Here is a 27,648-nt window from a genome sequence, read left to right on the forward strand (position 1 = left end):
TGACCTTCCCTACTCTTTTTTAAGTGGGCGTTCTGGAGATTCAAATCTAGGTTCTCAAGTTCGAGTAGAATGTGCTCTTACCCACTGATTCATCTCCCAGTCCCAGGAGCATTAACTTTCGTAACAACAGCACATTGTGGCAGCACCCAGAGCTCTATAACATGGCTTAATCTGCCAGAGGGCAAGCATTCCTTAAGATATTCGCTATTTTTAAAAACCCCCTTAGTTATTTTTTCAACTGGAAGAAAAGGGCAAAGCTTACCATTTTGCCAGTCCTCATGCTGTGACTGTTATCAGCATCCTCAGATGGAGGTCACACTGTGGGACACCAGTGTCACATCAGAGACAGGGCAGTGCAGCATCCGAAAGTGTAGACGTATTCACTAGACCAACTAGGCAGAGACCTAGGCTAGACATCAGGCCCAGAGGACCCTCATCGGCTTCCCAGTCCAACATGCTACATAGTTGCATCTGGACAACACAAGAAACTACTGATGTGTTCTTCTCTATGTCCATTCCATCCGCCTTAAATATTCTTCTTGAACCTGTCAGTCTTTATACTTAAAATTACAGGAATGCATTTCTTAGAGCATGCTTTAGTGGGAAACAAGAAATCCTGCCTTAGGGGAGGCTGGGTAGATTCCCTTTTGTTAAAACATTATTATCACTATTATTATTGTTGTTATTAAGAGCAATACTCCCTATGTCTAAGTTTTAATTAAAATGCATTACATTTATTTACTTACTTATTCAGTTTTACTTGGGAGGGGCGGGTGTCAGAATGCACGTGTGGAAGTTAGAGGACAGTTTGTGGGAGTCACTTCTCCCCTTTTACCACGTCGATCCCAGGGATAGAACTCAGGTTATCTGGCCAGGCAGCAAGTGTCTTTACACACTGAGTCATCTCACTATCCTATAATATACGTGAATTTTAAAGACTTTACTGACAGTGGAGTAGAACATGAAGGTAAAGAACTTCTGCCCTGGTGATGGCGGGAATGAAATACAGGTGAAGGAGGTGCGGGCTCGCCCTGACTGGACCACTTTTCCTCAGATCCCAGTTCTTTCTAGCTACTCTTCCAGACCACAGAGCAAGCACACCCATCATTTGCCCCAAAGGGGAAACCGACAAGCCTTTCTCATAGCCTTTTCCTTCTCCCCTGCCAGCCTTTCTTCTCTCACCCACCCAACCGTCTCCCCGCTCCAGCCCCACCTGCCCTTTTTATGAAGGAAGCCACTCTAATAAGGTCATCCGTCCCATTAAAACCAGCTGCCCATACAGAACCTCCATTTCCCAGCTTGAGGTTTGGCAAGCCCTGTGCCTACACGGTGGCTGACAGAAGAGAAATACAGTAAAATTTGAAATATCCGTCACTATCTTCATTTCCTTCTCTCTGCCTCCAATTTCCTATAAGCCACCAGGGAGTTTAGTGACACAGCACATGGCAGGCTTGTTCCCAAGTGTGAGTCCCTCCTTCCTGAGAGTAAGTTTGAATTTGTGAATCACGGAAATTCTTGCTATGTCTGGGCATTTGGAAGCTGTGTGTATGTTTGTTTGTATGTATGTATGTATGTATGTATGTATGTATGTACATATATATACATATGTATATGTATGTATGTGTATATGTGTATATGTATATATGTATATGTGTGTGCACACATGTATATGTAAGTTGTTCTTGACATATATTCATTGTATATAGTTATGGGTTTCATAAGGACATGTTCATCCATGTTGTCTTAGTTACTTCCTATTTTTGCTGAGATAAAACACTATGACCAAGGCAGCTTATAGAAGGAAGGGTTTGCTTGTGACTTATGCATCCAGATGGATACGAGCCCATTACCATCGTGACGGGAGAGCATAGCAACAGGCAGGCCTGGTGGCAAGAATAGCAGAGAACTCACATCTCAAACCATAAAGGAAACGTGAACTGTGAATGGCTGGGAACTTTGAAACCTAGATGCCCATGCCCAGGAATGCACTTCCTCCCACAAGCCCACCTCTCTAAATAGCTCATTGAATGGGGGCTGAATATTTGTAATTTTTAAAAATGTTCTCCCTTTTAATTTTTATGCTTTGAGTATAGGTGTTTTGTCGTGCACTCTATCACGTAGTACCCACGGAGTCCAGAAGAGGGCACAGGATCCCTTGGAACCTGAATTACAGATGATTATGACTACCATATAGATGCTGGGAATTGAACCTGCGTCCTCTGGAAAAGATCTAAATGTTTCCCTTGGGGGGTAAGGGAGAAATGAATGGCTGTCGTAGCCGTCGGATTAATACATCTCAATGTTGCTCTAACTCTCATTCATGTGATACTTTTCGAACATCTTAGAAAACAGAGCCCAGCAATAAGAGATTTTCAGTGCCAGCTCCAGGGCCACAGTGAGTTCACAGCGATTACAAAGAGAAGTTATTCAGAGCCTTGGACCAGGCACCTAGAAACAGGGGTAGAAATAAGCACTGACATCATGGAGTCAGGTAAGACACCATCAACAATGGGACACCATCAACAATGGGACACCATCAACAATGGGACACCATCAACAATGGCACACCATCAACAATGGCACACCATCAACAATGGCACACCATCAACAATGGCACACCATCAACAATGGCACACCATCAACAATGGCACACCATCAACATTTTCAGCATCTCTTGCTTGACACTGCCTTACTAAAACACATCCTAGTATTGGCTGGTAGGATAGCTGGTCATCAACTTTGTTATAGAGCCGTGCTTCTCAACCCTCCCCATGCTGTGACCCTGTAATACAGTTCCTCATGCTGTAGTGACCCCCCCCAACAATAACATCATTTTCACTGCTCCCTCATAACTGTAATTTTGCTACTGTTATGAATCATGATGCAGACATTTTTGGACATAGAGGTTTAGCCAAGGGGTCGAGACCCACAGCTTGAGAACTGTGGTTGTAGAGAGATGCAGCTATGGGGTGACTCTCACCCTCCCCAAATCCTTGTGGTGACATCAGCACCTCAGCCTGTGGCCTTCTTCACAGACAGGTCTTGCCTATTTAAATTGGGGTCACATGGGTGGGCCCTGATCCCATAGGATCAATTTCCTTCTAAACAAGGGAAGTGTGGAGACAGCATCAAACCTGGGCAGATGTCAAGACGTACACACACAACCGATGAAGGACGAGGACAGAGTAACACATCCTCAAGGCATGAGATGCCCAAGATTAGCAGGAAACCTACAGAAGCCAAGAGCAAAGCAGAAACCAATTCCACTGTGCGGTCTTCAGAAAAGCCTTTCTCCTGCTTCCAGGGCTGGGACACAGTCCTTTCTAGTCTTGTAACCACCCATCACATGCCATTCTGTAACATGATCTCTAACAATGGCAGAGACTAAAGAAAAGCAGGGACACTGCCTAGCTCTGGGACAGAGCAGGTCATCAAATGAGTCTGTGCACCAAGAATCCTCTGCCTTCCACATCCTCATTGTGTCAGCTGGGCTCAAAAGCAACCTTGGTACGATAGGGATGGAGTTGCATCCAATGCTGGACTGGTCCAGTTCCATCCTACTCTACACTGGCGTCCCTTCTGCGTGCCTCAGGACCCGTGCATACATGGCTGGCCCTGGATAGAAATGGCATTGTCATTGTATGACTGTCAAATCGAGCAGTCATCACTTCCCAGTCAGGTTAAATGCCTTATGCTGAAACAGACGGTTCTTACCCTGACCCAAGACATTGGTACTTACAACCGACGACCCTTGTTTACATGCGCCTGGTCTAAGGCTCCAGCTATAACTTCTCCCTGGTGCCTGTAACTGTGAATCCAATACTGTGACTCAGATATTCTGCTCCTGGAGCTGGCGTGGAAATGTCTGCACTGCTGGGCTCCATATTCTCAGAAGTTTGCCAAGCACTCTGGAAAAGAGTGGGAGGGTGTATCCTTGCCGGACTCCAATGAGCTTTTAAAGTGCTGCTTAGGGAGCTCTGATAGGGCAGTTGAGTCAGCCACCTTCCCAGCGCCTGGTGAGCCACAGGGTCCGTTTTTATCATGGGAGGGCTCTTGAGACACAAGTTTCCTAAATAGGATCTCCAGATGAACTAGAAGGCTGAATGAAGTCAAATTTTCAGATGAGATATGAGTAATATTTGAGTGCCACTGTGTCCTCAGTACTGCATGGGATGCAGTATAATTTAAGACTTAGTCATTGTTTATCTAAATTGCAATTTAACTGGGCATCCTGTGTTTGCAGTCACCAAATCTGAAAAAGCATACACGCACACATGCGTACATACATACATACACACACACACACACACACACACACACACACACACACACACAAATGGTTTGAAAACTAGGACATAAACAACCTTCTAGAACTCTCCCTCTCCCCCTCCCTCTGCCTCTCCTTCTCTGACCCCTTCCCTCTCTGAACCTCTCTATCTCTGACCCCTTCCCTCTTGGTCCCTCTCCCTTTCTGACCCTCTCCCTGTCCCTCTCCCTCTCTCTCTCCCTCTCCCTCTCTGACCCCTTCCCTCTCTGAACCTCTCTATCTCTGACCCCTTCCCTCTTGGTCCCTCTCCCTTTCTGACCCTCTCCCTGTCCCTGTCCCTCTCTCTCTCTCCCTCTTTCCCTGTCCCTTCCCCCTCCCAACCTTCACTCCCTCTCTCTTACCCTCTCCCTCTCTGATCCTTTCCCTGTGCCTCTCCCTCCTTCCCCCCTTTCTCTTTCTCTCTCTCCCCTCCCCCTTCTCTCTCCCTCTCTTCCTTTCCTTCCCTCTCCTTTCTTCTCTGACCCTCTAGCTCCCTCCCTCTTTCCCAGTTCCTTCCTCCTCCCCCACCCCCTTCTCCCTCTCCCTCTGTCTCCCTCTCTCCCTCTATCACCCCTTCCCTCCATGTCTCTCTCCTTATTCTCACAGGATGCCTTTCTCTAGGAAACAAACTAAAATCTGCACAGACTGAGCCTCTGCCCCAAACCCTTCCCCTGTTACTTTTGCTTTCACCTCCATGTTTCTCTTCCCACCAGCAGCACAGTTACTACTGGGCTCTGCTGCTCAATCTGTGTGTGTGTGTGTGTGTGTGTGTGTGTGTGTGTGTGTGTGTGTGTGTGTGCGTGTGCGTGTGCGTGTGCGTGCACGCACGCGCACACACGTATGTATGTGCTGAGTGTATACGTATGACCTTGGGTATACACGCATATTTGTGCATGTGTATTTGGAGGCTGGACACTGATGTCAAGGGTCTCTCCTTTAATCACAGTTCACCTTAGTCTTTGAGGTAGGGTCTTTCACTGAGCCTGGGGCTAGCATCTTTGATGAGGAGCCCTGGGACCTGCCTATCTCTGCTTCCCCAATGCTGAGATTATAGGCGTATGCCACAACACATTTTAATTTTACATTTTCATCAGGATAGAATTACATCACTTCCTTCTCTTTCCTCTCTCCAGACTTCTATGCCCACTCCATCCAACTTCTCCCTCCTCCTCATCCCCCATGCCAAATCGATAGCCTCTTTTTCCATTAGACTATCATTTTACACATATATAAAAATATGCAGAAATGTATAAATACAGCCTGCTGAGCCTGTTCTCGGTGCTTCTGTGTATGTGGTTTCGGGGCCAGCAACCTTGCCTTTGGTAAGCAGTTGGGAGGCTCACCCAGAGAGGCCCCTTCCTCAGCTGTCGTTAGTAGTGCAGCTTTTTGTCTGGGAGTCGGGGACCACATGAGAAATCCCCCTTCCATGTTATCATGTCTACTGATATCATCCTTGTTTGAATCTTGTATGTGCAGCCATTGCTAAGAGAAATCCCAATGTATATCCTCATGCTTGCACAGCAAGCATTTTACCAGCGGGACCATCTTCCCAAGCCGTGCTTCCCATGGTTTGTGACTTAGGACCTGCCATTGTAGGTCCAGAGGACAATGACATCCTTGGCTGTTTCCAAGTGAGCACCATACTAGCAGACAGAGATGTGGCCAGGCCGTGGTAATCGCCTTCCAGTTTAGGAGATCTATATAGGTGCAGATACAGAGACCCAGCCTGGTGCCTTGAGACAGATTCTCAGGAGATCCCACTCTGTTCCATTTCCTGGGAGTCGGAGATCTATCCAGGTCAGGAGAAAATGGGTTTCTAAGAAAGATGGTGCCAGTTTAGTGGCTGTCAGGTCTCGGAAAAATGACTGGAATCCCAAGTCCTATCACATTCCTCACTCAGCATCCATCCCTTCCTGTCAGTACCACATCTAAGGACACTACTCGGAAGCTTCTGGAAGCCCCGTCCTCTTACTTGATGATACCTGTTAGATAATATGCAGTTGTCTTTCTAATAGACTCTAGTTATCTTTAGCAGAGTTTCACTCCCTTTCTGGTTTGAGAGTCAAACAGTCACCAATTAACTCACAGTTAAGAGACTAAAGACCTGTCAGCCTGCACTGTACAATTCCCATCCTGGGCAAAGACACCCCCATGTTTAGTTTAGAGCCCAGATTTGTAGGGTTTGGTGTCAAGTCCTGTAGCTACTTAAATGTTCACCTCTTAATTAGTTAAAATTATATAAAACATAAGCTTTAATTCCTCTGTCCAACCAAGCATATACTGGTCAAGGATTCAGTCACCTCATGTGGTGAGTGGCCACTCTACTGGACTGCTGGGTGCTGCCATCACCATAGGAGATGCCCCCAGACATCCCCATGCCACCCTCTTACCTCACGCTCCAACATCCAAAGAACAGTGAAGAGAAGTTTTGACAAGAATGCCATTTCAGTTTGGTTTGGAACCAGAAGTAAGAAAATACTTCTAAGACATGTACATTATTTGGGATTCTAGTGCTGTTCAGATAGTTAGGCAATGTACCGGCTTGGTTAAAGATGAAAATGTATGCTCTAAGCCTCCAGGGAAACACATGACCTCAATTAGTTTGGTCCTACTTCTCTTTCCGATGAGGCAATATGGGCACTGGGCAAAAAGAAGAGAGGAACTCAAAGACCTTGGATCCAGACGCAGCTGTACAGGGCAGAAGGCACCATGGGCTGAACCCAGCCTCCTGGTGTGAGCTGAGTAGCTATAAAGTGACTGGGGAAATCCCTGCCATACCAGCCAGCCCTTTGTTCTGAAGTTTACTTCAAACAAGCAAATTTGCTCCCTGCAAAGCATAAGAAGATTCGGAAAATATAAAAAGAAAAGAAAAACCTGCATCAGTCTCACGTTGTGGTCAGTCAAGTTGCCAACACATCAAAGGCTTTATGGCTTCATACATGGTCCTTAGCATGCACATGCATCCACATGCATGTACACATACATATACACATGCACACACACATAGATACATGCATAGACAGACATATATATACACAAGCACAGATTAACAAGACACATGCACACACACATACACATGCAAACACACACAGAGACACACATGTACACACATACATACACACAGACACACATATGTACACAGACACACAGACATACAGACACATGCACATGTACACACACACATATAGATACATGCATAGACAGACATATATATATATGTATACACACACATGCACAAGCACAGATTAACAAGACACATGCACACACACATACACATGCAAACACACACACACACACTTTAAATATCACTTCCCTGAGCACCCTCAATTTGGTGCTCTAATTGTTTCGAGAATATAGAACAGAAATTCCCAGTTTCAAAGAGGCTTGATGGAGATAGACGTTAAGGTTTGAGAACTAGGACTTTAGTTTCTTTGTGGAAGGGGGATGCTAACTTCGTTCCTTAAGGCTCCTTCCTGGCCTGATTCTTAAGTGGCAGCTCTCTTGACCTTTGGGGTCTGAGACTCCAAGCTCTTAGAGCCCCGCCTCCCCTGCCATCTTAAGTCAGAGATGGCCCAAAGTTCTAGACTATGGCAGTGAAGTGGTCAATGACAAGTGAGACCATGGGTGCCAGCACAGTGTCCAGCAATCTGATAGAACAGTCTGTGACAATGGGCTGCTTCAACATCTGCCCATCCAGAAAGGCAAGTACCAGCCATATGTGGCTGCTTGCCGAGCACATGAAATGAGGCTATGTGACCAACAGAGTAACTTTCTGGACTGGTTAAATAAAATGTCCACCAGTGGGAGCAGAGACGTTTTGAAAGTAAAGATCCCCTGGAATACACACTTCCATCATCAACATCACAATTTTATCTCAAATATGACAATTAAAAACATTACCCATAAGCCCTTGCCATGTTTTCCTGCCTGCCATTAGGTCCTCAAGGATGGAGACCAACCCCCTACTCAATAGTAGCAGCTCTCCATCACCCCCTGTCTGTGCCACCACATAGGATGGGCTCAGTAAATGACTTTGCTGGAGGAGGCACCTTTCCCAAGGTTGACTCAGCCATAAGGAATCACTATAGATCCCCAGTTCAAGCTACTCAACCAAACGTGTGCTCATCAGTTGAGGACCCCATCAACCGAACGAGTTTCCACCACTTTGGGATCCTAAGTGCAAAGACAGCATTTGGAACCCGCTCTGTCTCAGTCAGTGCTCTCCAGAGGAACAGAGCCCACAGGACGAATAGATGTGTGACAACCTTAGCATGGAAATAAGAATGGCAGAGACGGAGCGATGGCAAGGTGGTTAAGAGCACTTGCTGCTCTTGTAGAGGACCTGGGTTCGGTTCCCAGCACCCAGGTTAGACAGTTCACAGTCACCTGTAACACCAACTCCAGGGGATCTGGCACCCTCTAGCTCCTTACGGGCACCTTGAAATCATATGCACATACCCATACGGAGACGTAAGTCAAGCATACATATCGTTAAATAAGCACACGTGTATGTTAAAAAATGATGTCAGGATTCTAGAATCTAGCTCTGTCTATATGGACAGTTAACTGCCACGCCCTGTGAAGCCAGTTGACGTCTCCCCTGTGCAAAGAGAAACAGGAGGAGCTAGGCTAAAATGTTTCCAGTGCCAGCATGCTGATAGCTTGGGCCAAATGGTTCTATCCCTGGGTAACTCTTCTGTATAATATAACATGGTGAGCGTTACCCTTGACCTCTGCTTTCTAGATCCTTCCACACACCCCCCCCTTTACAGTAAGTAAAACCAAATGTCTCCATGAAGGCCAAGTCACCCCACTGTGATTTGAGAATCAATGGCATCACCCCTACTCCAAGTCCTACCCACCACTGACAGTCAAACAGTAGACTTGGGACAATCATTTCTAAGCATCTGATTTCTCTGACATGTCACACACGGGCACAGAATTAAAAGAATGCTCCCCAGTTTGCACGGATGTCGCTCTGGTCTAATTATCAACTTAATGCTTAGATCATTGGACCATTAAAGCGCTGATTTGAAATCCAATCTTCTTTTTTTTTTTTTTTTTTAAAATGGTCACCCGTGGCTTTTTATCTGTCCTGGGGCCGATTCTATTTAAACGGATCGAGTCATCTCACCCACTCTGTGTCCGAGAATACCACTTCCTAGCTGAATGTCAGCGTGCCTGCTAATGACCCTAACGACTGGAGCTCGCATCTGCAGAACCCACGCAGCCGCGGGCAGGCAGGCTTTGCTTTTGTGCCTCTTCCATACTCTCCCTGCATAAGACCTCTGATTAGTGCTCATTACGATACACAAATAGCCTAGCCTGACTCCTTCGTGTGTTCAGCTCACTTTCCTCTAACTTACTAATGTAGCCTGTAGAAACCATAGAGAGGCACATCCAGATCCTCCAGAACAACCCATTGAGAAAGCAAACGCGTGTATCATTGCCACGTACTGAGCGACCTCACTGAGGAAGTGTGTGTTCTCAGAAGCTGAATCATTCATACCTGGCCTCTGCATTAGTTTGGCAACAGCATGGAGTGTCATGTGAGACCTGTGCCAGGAGCCGGATAGGACTTTTAAACTCTTTCATTCCACAAAAACATAGGCTGGCCCTTAGGGTGTGTAGGTCCCACCGAGAAAGCATCGTATTCCCAGCAGACGTTATCTGGATCTCAGCATACCACTAGTCTATTGGTCCTTCCAACCAAGCCAGATCAGTGCTATCATAACTGCTGTCTCAGAATGGGGCTTCTTGGGACCCTGTAGCCAGGGACTGGACTCTGCCCAGTAGATTTCTGGACTCCGCATCCCTCTGTGTGTTTCCTAGCTCTTCTCTAGATTGAGAGCAACATACAAACCACACTGTCTTAGTTAGGGTTTTTATTGATGCTTGCTGCGATGGAACACCATGACCAAAAAGCAAGTTGGGGAGTAAATTATATTCAGTTCACACGTCCATATTGCCACATATCAGCTAAGGAAGTCGGGATAAGAACTTGAAGGCAGGAGTCGATGCAGAGCCCATGGAGAGGGCTTACTCCTCATGGCTTGCTCAGCCTGCTTTCTTATAGAACTCAAGACCCCCAACCCAGGGATGACCCCACCCACATTGGGCTGGTCCCTCCCAAGTTGATCACTAATTGAGAAAACACCCTATAGCTGGATCGTCTGGATGAATTATCTCCTTTTAGATGACTCTAGCTCGTGTCGAGTTGACATAAGACTAGCCGGCACTCACTTACTTACTCTTCTAATTAAAGGAAGCATTGCTAAGCATCTGCCTAAAAGGTGGTTCTGCACAGGTCCTATTAAAACAAGTTAAGGGAAAGAGAGATGGCTCAGCAGTTCAGAACATTCACTGCTCTTTCAGAGGACCAATGTTCGAGTCCCAGGACCCATGATGGGTGCTCACAACTGCTTGCAACTCCAGCTCCAGAGGAATTGATGCCTCTGCCCTTGTCTGGTACCTATATTCATGTGCATATCACGCAGAGAGAGAGAGAGAGAGAGAGAGAGAGAGAGAGAGAGAGAGAGAGAGAGACGGGCAGACAGACAGACACACAATTTAATTGAAAATTTTAATATCAATAAGTAAAGAGGTTGAGGTTTTTAAGTAGTATTTCTCATACATGGAGGTTGATGGGAGAGTAACTCCCTCTCGGATGTTGCTGCGGGCAGACTGAATCCGTAGGTTTCCCGCAGTTTGCTGTTTGTAGCTATCAGAGCACTGTTTCTCTCCCTCCAATGTAGCTTTGTTTTCGTTCCTGAGAGAACGCACTGGTGGGAGCCTGGTGATTATCGCATTTTTAAAATTTCATTAGGCACATTGTAATTTAGAGATGAGATTTTGTTTTAAATAGAAAAGCATTTTTCTCATAGCACAACTCTGAATCAATCAATGTTCCTGATGGGAACTGTAATTGTCTCGAGATAAGCTTGTTTCTCATACTGTATTCTTCGGAAGGAGTAGATGTGGATGAAAACCGAGGGCCCAGGGTATGAGCCCTCCTGGGTCTGTTCCTTCATGACGGTGAGGTTTTAAAAACAAGCAAACAATCCCTTAAGCAGCTTCCCTAAGGGATATCTTCCTGTGTTTGATCGTGAAGGGAGTTCTCAGGTCCGGTGCTGGCTGAAGTGGGGGAAAGCATTGGACTTAGCCCAGGACTCAATCTGATAGTAACTACACGGTTGAGGCCGACTCTGACTCCATATCATATGTAATGTCCCAGCTCTCACACCTCGACTGCTCTGGTCTGAAGAAAGGCACAGGCTTGGATATGTGCACCGTTCATCCTGTATGAAAACGCACAGGGTCCTGCCTCCCTCCTACCTACCCAAGGTCCAGGTCACAAGCCCTGCCCTGTCACTCAGATACATGCCTATCAGATGATGTGTTTTCTAATTCTAGAAAAGTGATCACTCTATGGAGTGGCTCATTAAGATAAAGTCCACCGAATCCATAATGTCATGGTCTTTTGTTTGCTTTAGTTCACAATTTGCAACAGAACAAGGATTTTTTTTTTCCGTCTAGAATAAACAGTGCCATTGACAGCAGACCCTATCTCCTATGAGCAGTGGTTGCAGTAGGGTTTAAATACATGAGTTATGATGCCGGCCATTTAACCAATACCTTATGTGAGCCTATTATTGGTCTTCTCCACCAGCACTGGGATGACCCTGTCCATTTCTCAGTACAGCGGCGTGTTTAAAGGCGTGGTTCTCTTGACTGATCCTTCATCCTTCCATCCAGTGCTTGGAATAGAAATAAGGGGGCAGAGATCTGGAAGCCATTGTGTCTGTGTCTGTCTTTGTGTGGAGTGAGCTGAGGCTTGGCAGTCATCTAGTGCCGGAGGACTCCATTTCTCTGTCAAAAGTACGTGTTTTCTTCAGTGACCCTCACGTAGACCAGGGAGTTTGTCACACCACTGTCATGTCTGCATTCACTGAGCATGATGTGGGGGCCAACAGTGGTCCTGAATGATGCGGGCCAAGATTCGCAGTGACTCCATGATGATCCTACTACCATGGTCAATACCCAAGGCCTCATCAACTATGAAGCTCTTTCAGCCACATAAGGGGCCACATACTTGACACTTTGGCGTTTCTTCATGAAAACAACATCACCCCTTAATCACGCTGCCGTTCAAAGGCACTTGAACCAGAATCTTATGTGAGCTGATTATTTGAACTCAAAATGGGGGAACCGAGTAAGGGTGAGTGTTGAAAAGGTGAGGCAGAGGGGAGACTGATTGGAAGGTAGTAATTTTGTGGGTCAGGGGTGCTTCACCCGGTATGTTCCGAAGTCTTTCAGAAATGCTAGTCAGAGTGTGTTTGGACATATGAACATGTATGTGCATGTGGAATCTGTGTTTGTGTATGCATGCATATGTGCATGCCCATATAGTATATGTGCATGTGTATTTGTGCATATGGTATGTGTGCTCATGTGTGTGCATGCATGTGTATGTGTGAATGTCAATGTGGCACATGTGCATGTAGGTTTTTGTGCATGTGGTATATGTTTGTGTATGCACATATATGTACATGTGACTGTTCATATGGCGTAATGCATTTGTATGTATATGCATATGTATGTTCAAATGCTCATATGATATGTGTGTATGTGTGTGTAGTACGTGTATGTATACACGCAATGTGTGCTTTGGAGATAGAAGTGCTACTCTTCTTATGTACTTCCCATGGAGATACTGATTTTAGAAGGGAAGGACAAACCTTTACCTGGGATGTGCTTAGAAGCACAGAGCCCTGAGACAGTGCCAGTTTCCTGATTATCTGTACCCTGGGTAAGCTATGTCTGAGCATGCTCTAACCACATCACAAGGTTGTTGTTGTTGGGTTACATGAGAATCCATGCCAAGTGTATGTTGCCTGGCACTTAGAAACCACTAAGTCGTACCTTTAACCTTGCTAATAGCATAAGACATCACCATACCCAACAAGAGCTATTACATGTGATTTTTCAGAAAGCATGTGATAGCCTACTCCCCTCCCTGCCCATGTCCTGTCTGAATACTTTACAGAAGGATGGCCAAGCCTGCTTGTTCCTGAAGGCTCTGGCCTCCCACTCACAAACTGTAGACTATCACAGTTTGGAAGGAAGGTGGTGTTTGAATGCCAAGTTTCAACCACTGCCACCTCTGTCTTGCCTTCCCTCTACACGGGCTTGCTGGCTGCTGCTGAGATGTAGCTCATCTGTAAACTCCCATGAGGTTTGTCAGTTGGCTCCGAACGTTTGCTTTATGATTGCCATGTGTTCAGTGAGGGTGATGCTGGGAGCCACAGACCCTAGAAAGCCGCCATTGGTCCATCACAGGTGATCGGAGAGTTGTGTCTAAGAACTCACACTCGGAATTGTAATTGCAGTGGCTAACATCTGGGCGAGCTCTTCTGGGTTTACAGAGCACTTTGCTTCTATTTTCCCATTTAATCCCCAGTTAGGGCTCAGAAAGTCAGTGGCGCTAACGGGAATGAGACAAAATCGATTTCAGAGAGTGTTAAATACACAAAATTATCAAGTAAAATGAGATGGATTTCTCTAGTCCTGGGGGTGGGGAATTGTCTCTTTACTTTGAGATCTGCCTTCATGTATCATAAAATCATTTGCATTTCTGCTTCAGTTTGCCCCCTGGTTCTAGTTTCTCAGCATAACTGGTCAATTGTGGCAGCTTCCGCCTGATTTGAGATGAAAAAAACGATCTCTGACCCACAATATTCAAATGATTAAAATTAGGCTGCATTTCCCTGATAATCTCCCTCCTGCGTGATAATAAACGCAGCCTTTATCTTAACCGAGCAGGAAAGAGCTTTTGAAGAAAACTTTCTCACCTTATTTGTATTTCAACCTTAGAATACGGGAGAAAAGATATGGTGAAATGTTGCCAGCGTTTAGGTGGGAAGTGCTTTCTTTGCGATAAACACGGGAAGTTTTAAGTGCGGTTGATATGAGTGGAAGTTAGCGGCTTTCAGCTATTGTCTGAAGGGCTCTTGGCTTCTGGGTTGCAGACCTGTGTCCTCTAGATAAAGTTTCCAACCCGGAAAATATTTATCTTCTCGCTATGACCTTCCGTGCACAGGACACGAACCATGGATTTGTTTCCTAGGAACTAGTGAGTGAGGAAGATCTATAATTAAATCTGTGAGTTATATGCTACACATGGGAATTGGCTACACACCAAGTCCTTTAGAAAACCCAGGAACGTTACTCTAGCTGAAACTGGTGGAATTAAGCCCAACTTTCCTTCATACACATACAGTGAAATTTCTTAGGACCTTCCGATGGGAGAGCCCTTGTGTTTCCCTCAAAACCCTGTGTGTGTTTAGTTTGGTTTCTAGTCATTCTTGCCCCAGAGCCTCCTTCTGAAGAGGCCAATGGCTGCCTCTGCTCTCCAGGCAAGCACCATGGATAGAAAGCTTGATCCTGTCGGAAGTGGTCTGATCTTCCAGCCTCAGCCCAACAGGAGAGAGAAAAACTGTGAGCCTGCGGTTTTCTGGAGTTTTCTGAGGCTCAGAATATGTGTTCATATAAAATCGTACCCAAGACCCAATAGATAAAGCAAATAAAGGCGAATTGACTTCGAGTGGAAGGAAAAAGAACGGAGGCAGAGACCAACCCTGGGGTCTTTTATCCACTTCCCGAAGCCCAGCAAATCAGAGGCAAGGTGTTCGACCGTGCCCCGCCCCTCAGCGTCAAAGGTGCCCCGCCCCTCGGCGTCAAAGGTGCCCCGCCCCTCGGCATGGGTATCTGCGTCTGTGTCAAAGCATTAATGACTGAGTTAGGACCCCCAGACCCGGAGGGCCACTTGGCCTGGATCCTCCATCAGACTCCCCATAGCCTCTACTGAGAAAAGGGAACAGGTCAGAAAAATAAATTGCAGAGTTGTTTCCGAACCTGGCTGGAATATTTTTCACAGTAAATTCCCCGTGTCTAGAGGCTCACGCGAGCCAAGCGCTCACCGCAGCACTTCTATTTCTCATCTGTTGACTCTGGTAATAAGACTTTTACTTTAACTCTAAGAAATAAAGCCTGCTGACTTCTGGGCTTGCCACGGGATGGTGCCTTGCATCATCCCTCAGTCAAGAGAAGGACAGTGTAAGAAGAGAGGCAGACTCCTGGGCTCACCACAGGGAAGATAGTACTCAGAATGTCATGGCTTGCTGTGGTGGTGAGGACCAAAGTGTGTGTGTGTGTGTGTGTGTGTGTGTGTGTGTGTGTGTGTGTGTGTGTGTGTGTGTGTGTGTGTGTGTGTGTGTGTTTGTACACGCACATAGAGAGGGTTGTACCTGTGTGTGTGCATGAGGGAGTGCCTGTGTGAGTGCAAGCACATGTGTGTATGTGTACAATTATGTTCATGGTGTATATGCTTGTGTGTGCACGTCTGTGCAAATGTGTGTGTGAGACAAAATACTCCGACCTGAAACAATTAGAGGGGAAAGAAGCATTTGGCTTACACTTCCTGGTCACGGTCTATAGTCGAGGGAGGGAGATCAGGGCAGGAACTCAAGCAGGAGCTTGAAGCAGAGACCATGGAGGAATACTGCCTTCTAGCTTCCTTTCTGAGTCACTGCTGCTCATGGGTAACTAACTCCTTTAGAGTCAAAGATCACCCAGGGAACGGTACTGCCCACAGTGGGCTGCACACTCCTGTACCAGTTCAGTCAAGATAATCTCTCACAGGCAAATCCACAGATCCACTTGACAAGCTAATTACTTTTTTAAAGGTGATTCTATTGTGTCAATTTGACAGTTTATGCTCATTAGATAGTGTATATGTATTTATATACATATATATATATGCAACTGTATATATAAGTATATATAAAACAATTTCTGGGGGGAGCACACACACACATGCATACACACATGCATCCCACACACCCTTCAGAGCAAGTCACTAAGCTGCTATCAAGATTTTCAAGAAAAAATGAGTTTAAAAAAGAAAAACACATTTCCAAACAAAGCAAACAAAAAAACATCGCCCGCTGCCCGCATGTTGTAACTTCTCAGTGAGTTTCCATGCTGCTGGGGAAATCATCAGCCACGCTGTGCCCCTGACGGCTTTTTTCAAACATTCAGAGGCAAATCTAGCTGAAAGGGCTCAGGATCCATTTGTTAAGCATGATGCTAGACATCCTGGCTTCTTTGAGTTCCAGGGTGTGTGAGTTATGTTTTTGTCGTTGTTTGGTGGTGGTGGTGGTAGTTTACTTTTTGGGGTTTGTTTTGTTTTGTTTGTTTTTTGGGTTTTTTTCCTTTATTTTGGAATTTTCTTTGCTTGTTTGGTTTTTTTTAGATATTAAAAATCCCCACTCCCCCTAAGATATTTTCCTAAACATAATCCATTCCTTTTCTTGTTTCCTCAAATGTTTAGTCAGATCCAGATCTGTCACTCACCTGTTGACCAGTGCTTTTCGGTGGAGTATGCAGAAACTCATGACAAAAACAGGGCGCTCCACTAGAGAACTGGGCCCAGTTGTGAGGTTTAGTCATGGAAGTGACAACAAACCAGCCTTCAGATCCCTCAGTGCCCTGCGGTTGACAGATTGGCACACGCTCTGTAAATGTCACCAACTCCTGTACCAGTCACCACTGGGTCCTCTCTATGGGATAAGTCTGGAAACTAATTATCACCTCCTTTGGTTGCCCCACTGTCTAACGGAATAAAACAGCATGTGGCCATGAAATTAGCACTTTGGGGATGGTAGTGTTTTACTGTTAAAGGCAACTGGGTTGCGCAGCCGGCAAGACCGGAGTTCAAAGGCCCTCTGCTGCTGGAGGCTTTCCTGGGTTTGTCCTTGTTTGAGTCTTATTTCCACGTATTTGTTTAGTCTGTAACCGATTCTGTTACGCGCTAAGCACTGTGCTACAGAGTGAGGTTTGAGATCCCTGGGATAAGAGTAGCAAGAAATTTAAGTTTCTTGGTTGCTGGTGTCCGATGGGGTGCTCCTGAAACCGAGGAGCAGTGGAGGCTTGGCTGCAGCTAGCCCCGGAATTGCTGACTGGGCTAGGCTAATCTGTCTGCTGAGAGAGCGCAAAGATTCCCCTGTCTCTGCCATCAGCACTGAGACTGCCAGCCTGCTTTAGAATTCCCAGCTTTCTCATGCGGGTTCTGGAGGATCCGACTCAGATGCTAGAACGCATTGATCAAGCCCTTTACCAATGGCCCCATCTCCCCACTAGAAGCTAGAGTCTTCTGTGTTTTATACTTGTCTAGTTTTGAGCTTTATTTCATTCCTAGTTGACATATAATAATTATGAGTGTTTATGGCTCTCACTGGGATGGCTTTTCTCCAAGATCCCCAAAATGCCAACAGAAGCAGGTTACATTAGCCCTGCTGATGGTTAAGAAACCATAACTTGTTGCAAAGGTGGCTACACAGAGTCAGTCTGGCCGTCTTGAATGCCCTAGCTTAACTACCTGGATCCAGTTCAGCCCAAAGTCGTGGGCTCGGCAGATGTGTGCTGGCCAGGGAATCTCTACCGGTTGCTCTTTGAAGTGCCCAGGTAAATCTGATCCCAACATGTGGCTCGAGCTGAAGGTAGGAAGTGAGGTGACCGGTTCTTCCCACACAGGAGGAGAGTTGCTGTGGCAGGTTCTGTGCGCACCTCAGAACAGACTGCCCCCTGTCTTCTGAAAATACCTTCCTGTAAGAGAGCGCCTTATGCCAACCACTAATAAAATAGAGGTGATGCTGGCTGCTGTGAGAATTAATATAACAGAGGCTAATGTTGATGATGGGCTGGAGTTTGGGGTGAAGGTGAGACACTGAGCTGTGAATGGACTGCAGTTGTGGGCTGGGGAGAGCTGGGGCTTGATGAAGAAGGAGAGGTCCCTACGAAGAACTTGCAAGGGAGGCCAAGAGTGCATCTATCCAAGGAGCGAGCCTCTCAGAGGAGAAAAACTAGAATTGCAAAAGATTGAGGAAGGAGCATATCTAGAATGTTCTGGAAACCGCAAGGAGCAGACCAGGCAAGAGAGAGATAGGAGACAAAAGAGACATGTCAGTTCGTGAAGAGCCTTGTAGGTGGCCATGACTTTGGCCTTTCTTCCAACTAAGAAACAAAGCCCTAGACGTGCAGTTAGGGAAGACAGGCATGGTCTGGCTTGTGTCACCATGTGTCCCTTTGATGGGCAGAGAACAGGGGTCCACCACAGTCAGGAAGTAACAGAGCTCGGCTCAGAGCCAATGTGGGTAGAAGGAAGAGAAGAGAGACAGAACCTTCCTGGATCTTGGAGGTTGAGGTTTGAACGGGCTCAGCTCTGCTTCAAGGGCATTGCCATCTACCTGCAGGCTCTGGGCCTCTGTGAGGTCCTTACCAGTCTTCCCATCACTTGGCTCTCTCCGGGGGAAGCCTAAAGCTCAGAAATCTGTTTAACGCCCATGCCAGGCTTTGGCCTTCAGCCCGGCTCCTCTCAACCTGCCTCCTTCCACAACATCCTGCCTCTACTCCAAAGCCCTGGGAAATTTAAGTCTCTCAGAGTCTCTTATTACACAAGCATGGATATTATTAAATTTCCCATAAACTCAAATTTTGTCCATTTAAAAAGACAATGAATCTTTCCTTTTGGAAATTGAAGTGGTTAGGATTAATGACCTCCCGTAAAGTTTTATCAGCAATTATTACGGTTTATTGTACCTCTTCCGGCTGCTCTCCACTCCTCCTTCTCTACCTTCTCTTGTTTCTTGGGCCCGGGTTTTACTTCGCTGACCAAGACCTTGGACCAGAAGGAGGTGAAATCATACTGAAGCCATTGCAAAATTGTATCTCTGGCATTGGGCAGATTTTAGGCAAGGACACAGGTCATCGATGTTTTCCATGCTAGGTTAGTCGTGTGGGTGTGTTGATGTCTCGAAAACTGAGCTATGTCTTAGACTCTGGAAGCAACTTAAGGCTCTGTCTCAACAAAACATATATATGTACGTCTTTGCTTTGTGGCATACAAAATGCAAGTTAGAAACCTCTTTTTCTTCCCTCTTGATTCTGCATGTGATTTTCATCATCATTCTAGATCCCTTTCTGCCTTCAAGACCCAGTGGATTCCTAACTGTGACCTCTAAACATCCCAAACCTTCAGCTGTGGCCCATGTCGCCAGTCAACCATTGCTCCTTTGATCAGAATATCAGAATTTCTCTTCCCAACCCCTTCTCCATGCCCCTGGGGGTTTACATCCAAGTGTTAACTATGAGATAGTCTGCTTGCAAAAATTCTATTCCAGTGGTCTTCCTGTGGTTGCCACAATATTAAAAAACTGGGGTAAAACAGTTGAGTAGCTGAGAAGTGATCTTAATGAAACTCTGCGTGACAGTAACTTACTCAGACAGCTGAAGTCAGGGCCAGCCATGTGCCGTACCCCACTCTCAGGTATCCAAGGCTACAGGTGGCTTCAGAGCAGCCGGATCCAGGCTCAGGCTGTCCGTGATCTTCTTCGCTTTGCGGAATGGCTGAATTCACTCTACCATCAATGGTTTTTAACCCCATCTGGTCACAAAGAGCATCCTCCTCGCACGTGACCATCCAGGCAAGAACCTCTTCATCACCAGCGACATCAGACATCAGACTCTGCCCTGGGGAAACAGTTTGATGAACACCCATCCCTGAAGCCACTAGGTTCCGTTTGGCCGGAAGTTCATTCCCCTGTGGGTGAAAAATCAAAACAGTTGGACTTGTCTCTTGCTGTCATTTCAACAGGCAGGAGGGCTGGTACAAGAAGGGGTGGGGCTTACCATGCAAATAATGTGCAGTTACCATTCTCCACAGTTCTGACAGGGTGTGGGTGCCTAGGCAGCCCTGGAACTTCATTAAACAGAACTTGGCGTTTGGAGAGAGAGATCCCAATGACTCTTGGCCATTGCAATGTCCTATGTCATGAGCAACTGTCAGAAGTTGCCACAGGTTTCTTGATAGTAAGTAACATGGTCACTGACAATCAATACTGCCCACGGGGATCCTGATCATTAGTGGGGAGTCAGTCCCTTTAAATTACCGGAATTCTTCCATTTGCGTGCGTCTCTTCCGTGCTAACAAAGAAAAGAAAGAAATGTCCCCGAGTGCTAATGCTCTATCTCTGGAATTGAGTTATTTTTCCAAGGCAATAAAGTTTGAAGATCGCAATTAGTTAACCATTATGAAGACAGATCTTCAAATATTTCTCTCACCGCGGTGACATTTAAAATGCTTCCTGCTCCACCAAACAGCCCGTTGGATTTTCTCCGTATCTTTTCATAATGGCTAATTGCTAAGCAATTGATTGAATCCCCCTTTGTTGTTATGTAATTTACTAAGTTGGCCAGAACGAGTGGCCTGGCCATTCCTCAGCCTGCTTGTTTCGGTCCCCTACAGGGCAGGCTTTGGGCTCAAGATAACTTACTTGGTTAAATTCTTGTAGATGATCGATCTGACTATTTAATGTAGTGATTTAGGACAAAGGTTCAATGGACACACATGTCTAAGTGTCGGCTGGGGAGTCTCTTAGCCTGCCTAAGCCTTGGGTTTGGACTTGGAAGGTAGAAACAAAATTCTACCTCTTACGGCTTAAGGAAGGGTCATAAGATGTGACTGCTTGTTGGGGCTCGGTCCCCCATGGCATGGTAAGCACATAAGACATCCCGTGAGTTTCCTCTTTAATAACATTAAAAACATTTTATTATTTGTATTTCGTGCATTTATACAATGCACATTGATCACATATGCCACCTCCTTACAATATCCAGTTAGTGTCCCCATCCTAGTTCCCTCCCAATGTCATGACAGGTCTTCCTTTTATTTCTTTCTTTATATCATTAAGAACTCCCTGAGTCAGGAGCTGGAGAGGTGGCTCAGCAGTTGAGAAACATTTATTGTATTCCCAGCACCCACACTGGGTGGCTCACAACCGCCTGTAACTCCCGCTCTAGGGGATCTGACGCCCTCTTCTGGCCTCTGTAGGTATTACACACACGTGCACAGCTGCCCCCACGTATGCATACACATAATTTTTAAAGATTAAAAATATTTTAAGTCCAGTTGACATTGCACATGTACATATGGGCGTGTGGCCCACACTGAGCCATGAGGAACCTACCAGTGGCCACATGCCCACAGGAGGGCAATGCTCTCCCTCAGTTGCCATGAGCTGCCGATAGATTCTCTGGTGAACATGATGGGGGGATGGGGTGAAAGGGGACAGTGTGGGGACAGTGAGGAGACATGAGGATGGGCCCAAAGGAAAGCTCATGGGTCCTCAGGCACTAACTTATATCCTGCTGCTGAGCACTGTGTTTCTGGAACCTTCTCTGCCTTCTTCCCTCCCAGAGACTCTCCTCAGAGTCTGATCTTAGAGATTAGCATTCACAAATGCAAAATGGCTGCCTCGTGAGCCCGGCAGCATTCTTCAGCACTCACAGTCCATTCAGCCACATCTGTTACTTGTTAGGAGCCATGGTGGAATCGTCTCTATAGAGGTTTGTGGCCAGGTGAGGAGCAAGGGGACAAGGGATGTGAGCCCTGAGCTGTCACCTCTGGAGAGATTCTCTGAAGGATGCTGGTGCGTTTTCCTCACTTCTAGTTGTTATTGCAATGTGATAGGTGGTGTCTGCTGCTCCCCGAGGTCCCCACCCATCTCCCACATAAAAGAGACATCACACTTTGAGAAAAGTAATTTCCCCAGAGCTGAGTCCAAAGAAGAAACATAAATCCGGGTGGTGCAAAGCAACAGGACCAAGGTCTCCATAGCCACAGCCGTCCGTCTGTGTGAGCGGAGAACCAGCGGCTCCACACTGCTGTCTCTAAGGGGGAGCTGCAAGTGTGAGGTTGGAGGGAGGTGTTTGGGTGTGTGTTGGCCTCCTGCAGCCTTGGGTTCACAGAGTTGGGGGTGGTGGGCTCAGTGTGCCCCTACTCCAGGTAGCATGAGCTGTGCATACCAAGGAAGCATGGCCAGGCACGTGCCCAGGGATTTGAGGGGAACCGTTGTCGCACGTGACTCACAGGCAAGCGTATCTCAAAGATGGGGATGTGGTTTTATTTGCAGTTTCCGTGGTCTAATTGTCTTCAACCCCCAAGCCACAGAAACCGCTCCTTTGAAATTGAAGAAAGAAACTGGCGTGGTGATAGATGCATAAAATCCAAGCACTGGGGAGAGGCTAAGACAGGGAGATGAGAATGAGAGGCCAAACTGCAGAGTGAGCCCCTGTCATGTGGAGGGGGAGAACTAGGGAAGGGGGTGAGGAGGAAGAGGATTGGGAGGGAGAAAGAGACAGGGTGCTCTGTAGGTGTCTGGCTTCCCCGGGAGTGAGGGCGTGTGCATCTGCAGGTGATACTGTGAACAGTGTTGCCAGCATCCAGGTAGGTTCAGAACCTGTGTTGAATGACAGGTGGCAGGGTGTCCTCAATGGCAGCTTTCCTCTTGCACTGTCTTGCCCTAGCCCCCTTAGCAAGTCTCCTGTGGGTACCTGGCCCTCCTCACACCAGAGAGAGCTGAGGCTTAGGGAGATTTAGTGACCCATTTCTCTGAGAATGGATGAGTGAAAACTTGAACCAGAAGCTTGAGCGGGAGGCTCTGAACCCCACCTCCAGGGGATGAAGCACGGATACTTTGATTTCCCTCCTCTAAACTAGGAGGAAGCCTGCTCTTTCTGTACAGAGCCTGTGTTCTCTATAGGACGGAAAAGCACAGGGACTAAGTCTCAAGGCAAAGCAGACAGGTCCGGCCCCTCACTCAGAGCAGTCCACGTGCGCAAGAGCTCTGTCCATACGCAGAGCACGTCCGCACTCCCTTCTGTGTCCGAGCATTGATTTAGTGTTACATCTGCCCCTCCAGCTTAGATCACCGTTGGCCTCCACACCCCAACCGGGGAGTGTTAAAGGGAAGCATTCGGCTTGAGATCCAGCAAGTCTAGATCTGATTGACAGCCTGAACAACCTACTCTAACAGTTAGTGTTCTGCCTCCATTTTTGGGAAGTGAGGCTGACACTGTCTGCTTCAATTACACAAGGCAGTATCAAAATACAAAGTGCAGCCCCCGGGAAGTTGTCCATCCCATGGTGCTAAGTTCTCTCTCCTCTTTGTCCCCCATGGAGTCCAAAGGGACAGCCAAACAAGAACTCAGCCACAGAGCCACAAGCTCGGTCCACACCAAGACTGAAACGCAGCCACCAGGGCTCCCAGCTCTGTCCTTTCACAGGGAGTGTGAGCTTTCTGTTCTCACAGGATGATCAAACTTGCAATCAGCCGCACAGCCCGGGATGGCTTTCGAGGCAGAGGCTTTGTTTTCTTTTCTCTCCCCGGAACGCGACTTCCATTACAGGGAAGGGAGGAAACTTGATTAGGAAGGATGGAAACACAAATGGAACCGTGTCAGGTCTCCAAGCGGCCATCAGTTATCCTGCTCTGAGGATATTTCTCACTCCATGCAGGGCTCCCTCACACGACAGCCATCCACATCGTCAAAACAAAAGGCGACTGGACGAGGCCAGTCAATTCCGTGCCCTTCGCTTTTCTTGGATAAGAAGAAAATGACTTAACTAAATCTTCTTTTCTTTCGGATGAAATGGAACTTTAAGAAAAAGCATTTTAGCAGCAAATAGAAGAGATAGAAGTGGGTTCCACTTAGCCACCTTCTCTAGTTGGATACCGGGGGAGGGGGAGGTACCTGAGGGCAGGTTTGTGGCAGTAACAGCATCAGGACAGCCACTGACACGGCCATTGTTGTGGATGCTACAAGACTCTTGTCTCTGTGGCCTGGCTTGCCTTCACTGACAGGGTCTCCCTCCTTCCCTGATATGCAACCTCATGCCTTGATGGAATTTCTTTAAAAAAAAAAAAAGGTTTATTTATTTTATGCATACACTGTAGCTGTCTCCAGACACACCAGAAGAGGGCATCAGATCTCATTACAGATGGTTGTGAGCTACCAGTGGTTGTGGGATTTGAACTCAGGACCTCTGGAAGAGCAGTCAGTGCTCTTAACCACTGAGCCATCTCTAGTGAGAGTCACTTTCACACATAGAAAGCGAAATCTGTGTAAGACTGACTGAAGGAAAATAACCTTAAGAAGACGATTCCCACTCTGGGTTTGAGTCTCCCCCACCCCCACCCCCACCCCTACCACCCCTACCTTTGAGGATTTGCCCTGAAGAACCCCAAATGCAGAGTATCTTTGTCCTCCCGGGGAAATGTTTGCAATAGCTAGATTGACAGTGTACAACTAAGACAGCCACATGCCGGACATTATAGGAATGGTCGCTCAATGGCTGTCACCTGTTTCAAATTTCCTGTCAGAGCCTCGGCAAGGATTTCTATAGGCCCACAGGCTTATTCTAAACCGTATATGAAAAGGCACAGACCTGGGATAGCTAAGCAGCCCAGAAGACGATCAAGTTAGGAGCCTCACTGTAATGGCGTCATGGGGAGAAGGTCAAAGCAGTGTGGTGTAGTGGAGGGACAAACACAGATCCATGAGGCCTGATAGACAGCCCAGGGAAACACCCACACAACACGTCTGGTTAGTTCTTTGGTTTAAATTATTGTCTGGTTTTGGATGTCATGTCGCATGTAGCCCAGGCTAGCCTCAAGATCACAGTGTAGCTCGGGCTGGCTTTGAACCCCTGATCCTTCTGCCTCCACTTTCTGGGATGACAGCCATATATCACCATGTCCAGCTTTGCTCTGCGTATGGCAACTCGAGAGACTCTCCAGGGGGTTACCAACGAGCATAGCGCGCAGTCACGGTGTGAGATATCCCTTCGCCTGACATTTCCTAAGTGGTGAAATAGTGGAAACTGAGGAGAAATTAGTGATTGCCAATGTGAGGATATGAAAGAGAGAGGTGGTCTGGGGGAGGGGGAGGACGTGGATATGAAGAGGGAACATAGGCAATCCTGGAGGCAGTCTGAGGAGGTGACTCATTGGATAAGAGTGAGCGTGCTCACACCCTCAGAATATACATTAAGCTCAACAGTTGAATGCATCTGTAATCCCAGTGACCCGGTAGCCAGATGGCAAGTGGAGACAGAGGATTCTGGGAAGCTTGAGTCAGCAGAGCCTGTCCCACACAGTCCTGAACAACAAGAGACCCCGAAAACTTAGAACCAATATTCGGGATGCTCCTCTCATCTCCAAACATGTGGAATGCACATGGCCAGTCTGCCCCTGTCCCAAACTTACACACACACACACACACACACACACACACACACACACATATACACGCACACATACACACACACACATACACACACATACATGCACAGACACATACACACACACACACACACACACACACACACACACACACACACACACGTGCCCTAAAAATCTCTGATGGGCAAACAGTGGTGCCCCATGCCACTCGGGAGGTAGAGACAGGCAGATCTCTGTCAGTTCGAGGTCAGCCTGGTCTACAAAGTGAACTCTTAGGACAGCCAGGTCTACACAGAGAAACTCTGTCTTGAAAGAAAAATAACTTCCCTAATAATGATGGCAGATAGAACGGTTTCTAGCTTGAGTGTGCTGATGGCTACACACACATATAGCTGTCATAAAGCAGAGAATAGACAGACTTCAGAGGCTTGCACGTACGAATGGCACTCCAGAGAACTCTGAGCGACAGCAGCCATCGACGATGTTGGTTTTGAAAAGGTGGCATCCCGCTGCCCACTGCGTAACAGGATCGCCCTCTTAGGGAAAATTGAGCAGATGAGATTTCTTACAATTACATATGAATCTACGATTATGATTTTACAGGGGAAGATGAAATGATTAAAATTGTCTGTTCGCCGCTGTGTGGATTTAAACGTCTGGAAGTGAGTCACCAAATAGTTGTAACTTTGCAGGTGTGGTGGTGCACACTTCTGAGCCTAGCACCCAGACCTCGGGAGGCAGAGGCAGGTAAATCTCTATGGTCTCAAGGCTAGCCTGGTCTACAGAGCCCGGTCCAGGACAGCCAGAGCTACATAATAGGATGCAGTCTAGAGGAAACCAGAAGAATCAAAGCCTGTTGTTGTAAAAATATAAAAATAAAAAAGGTATAGTTGTCTTTTACCTCGCTAGGTCTGTCACGGTGGTGCTCCAAGATATCTGCTAGATATCTGGGTGGAAACACTTTCCAGTGTCTCTAGCCGCCGCACACTTTCCTACACTCAAACCCTCGCATAAAAGAACACACAACACAATAATCTTAGATCCAATTAATAAGATATAATTGCCCACTTAAACATACAAAGCCCGGTTCCATCCATCCCTTAGGAACATTGATAACCTGTAAATACACAGAGCGAGATCTTTACGTCAGCCTCCATTGTCCTGCCACGGCTTCTCGGCCTCCTCCTCCTCTCTTCCTCTCCCTTCATTCCAGTCTCCTCCTCTCCCTTCAAACTTTTCTCCCGCCCATCCTTCCGTCTCACCCAATGACAGGCCTCCTTCTCTCTTGCGCCTGCCTCACCTGTGACATCATCCCACAAAAGCCATGAAGGAGAGCCTGGGTATCTGCTTCTGCTTTCACTGTAACTTAGTTTTGTAAAGAGAACAAAAACAAAAACAAAACAAAAAAAATCACCACCACCACCAACAACAACAACAACAAAAACACAAAACTTGATTTTGTGAAGTCCATTGCCATCTTGGTTAGGGTTTTATTACAGTGAGGAGACCCCATGACCATAGCAACTCTTACAAAGGACAGCATTTTCATTGGGGATGACTTGCAGTTTCAGAGTCCAGTATCACCATGGCAGGAAGCATGGCAGCATGCAGGCAGACGTGGTGCTGCAGTAGCTGAGAGCTCTACATCATGATTCACAGGCAGCAGCAACGGGAGACTGTGTTCCATACTGGGCAGAGCTCAAGGATAGGAGACATCAAAGCCCGCCCCCACAGTGACACACTTCCTCTAACAAGGCCACACCTCCTCCAGTAAGGCCACACCTCCTAATCGTGCCACTCCCCATGGGCCAAGCATTCAAACACATGAGTCTACGGGGACCATATCTATTCAAACCACCACAGTTGCCAAGTATAATAATTTAGGATCCTGTTTGTCTCATTTGAAAGTCTGCTCCTCTCATGTACAACAAATGTCAAGGTATATTTTACATGGGTATATACACACATGTGCATATACCCACATGTTCACACACACACACACACACACACACACATACTCACATGTTCACACACACACACATGTTCACACACACATATACACACACATGCATATACCTACATGTTCACACACAACACACACACATATACTCACATGTTCACACACACACATGTTCACACACACATATACACACATGCATATACCTACATGTTCATACACAAAACACACACACACATATACTC

The 27,648-nt window shown here is 46.7% G+C and overlaps 1 protein-coding gene across 1 annotated transcript in view; it reads left to right on the forward strand.

The window, feature by feature from the left end:
- Positions 1–27,648, forward strand: part of Cdh13 (cadherin 13) — a 1,043,248-nt gene that overhangs the window by 519,774 nt on the left and 495,826 nt on the right. The gene's annotated exons all lie outside the window — the stretch shown is intronic.

Source organism: Rattus rattus, chromosome 17, assembly GCF_011064425.1.
Source record: "Rattus rattus isolate New Zealand chromosome 17, Rrattus_CSIRO_v1, whole genome shotgun sequence".
In the NCBI taxonomy this organism is placed as follows: domain Eukaryota; kingdom Metazoa; phylum Chordata; class Mammalia; order Rodentia; family Muridae; genus Rattus; species Rattus rattus.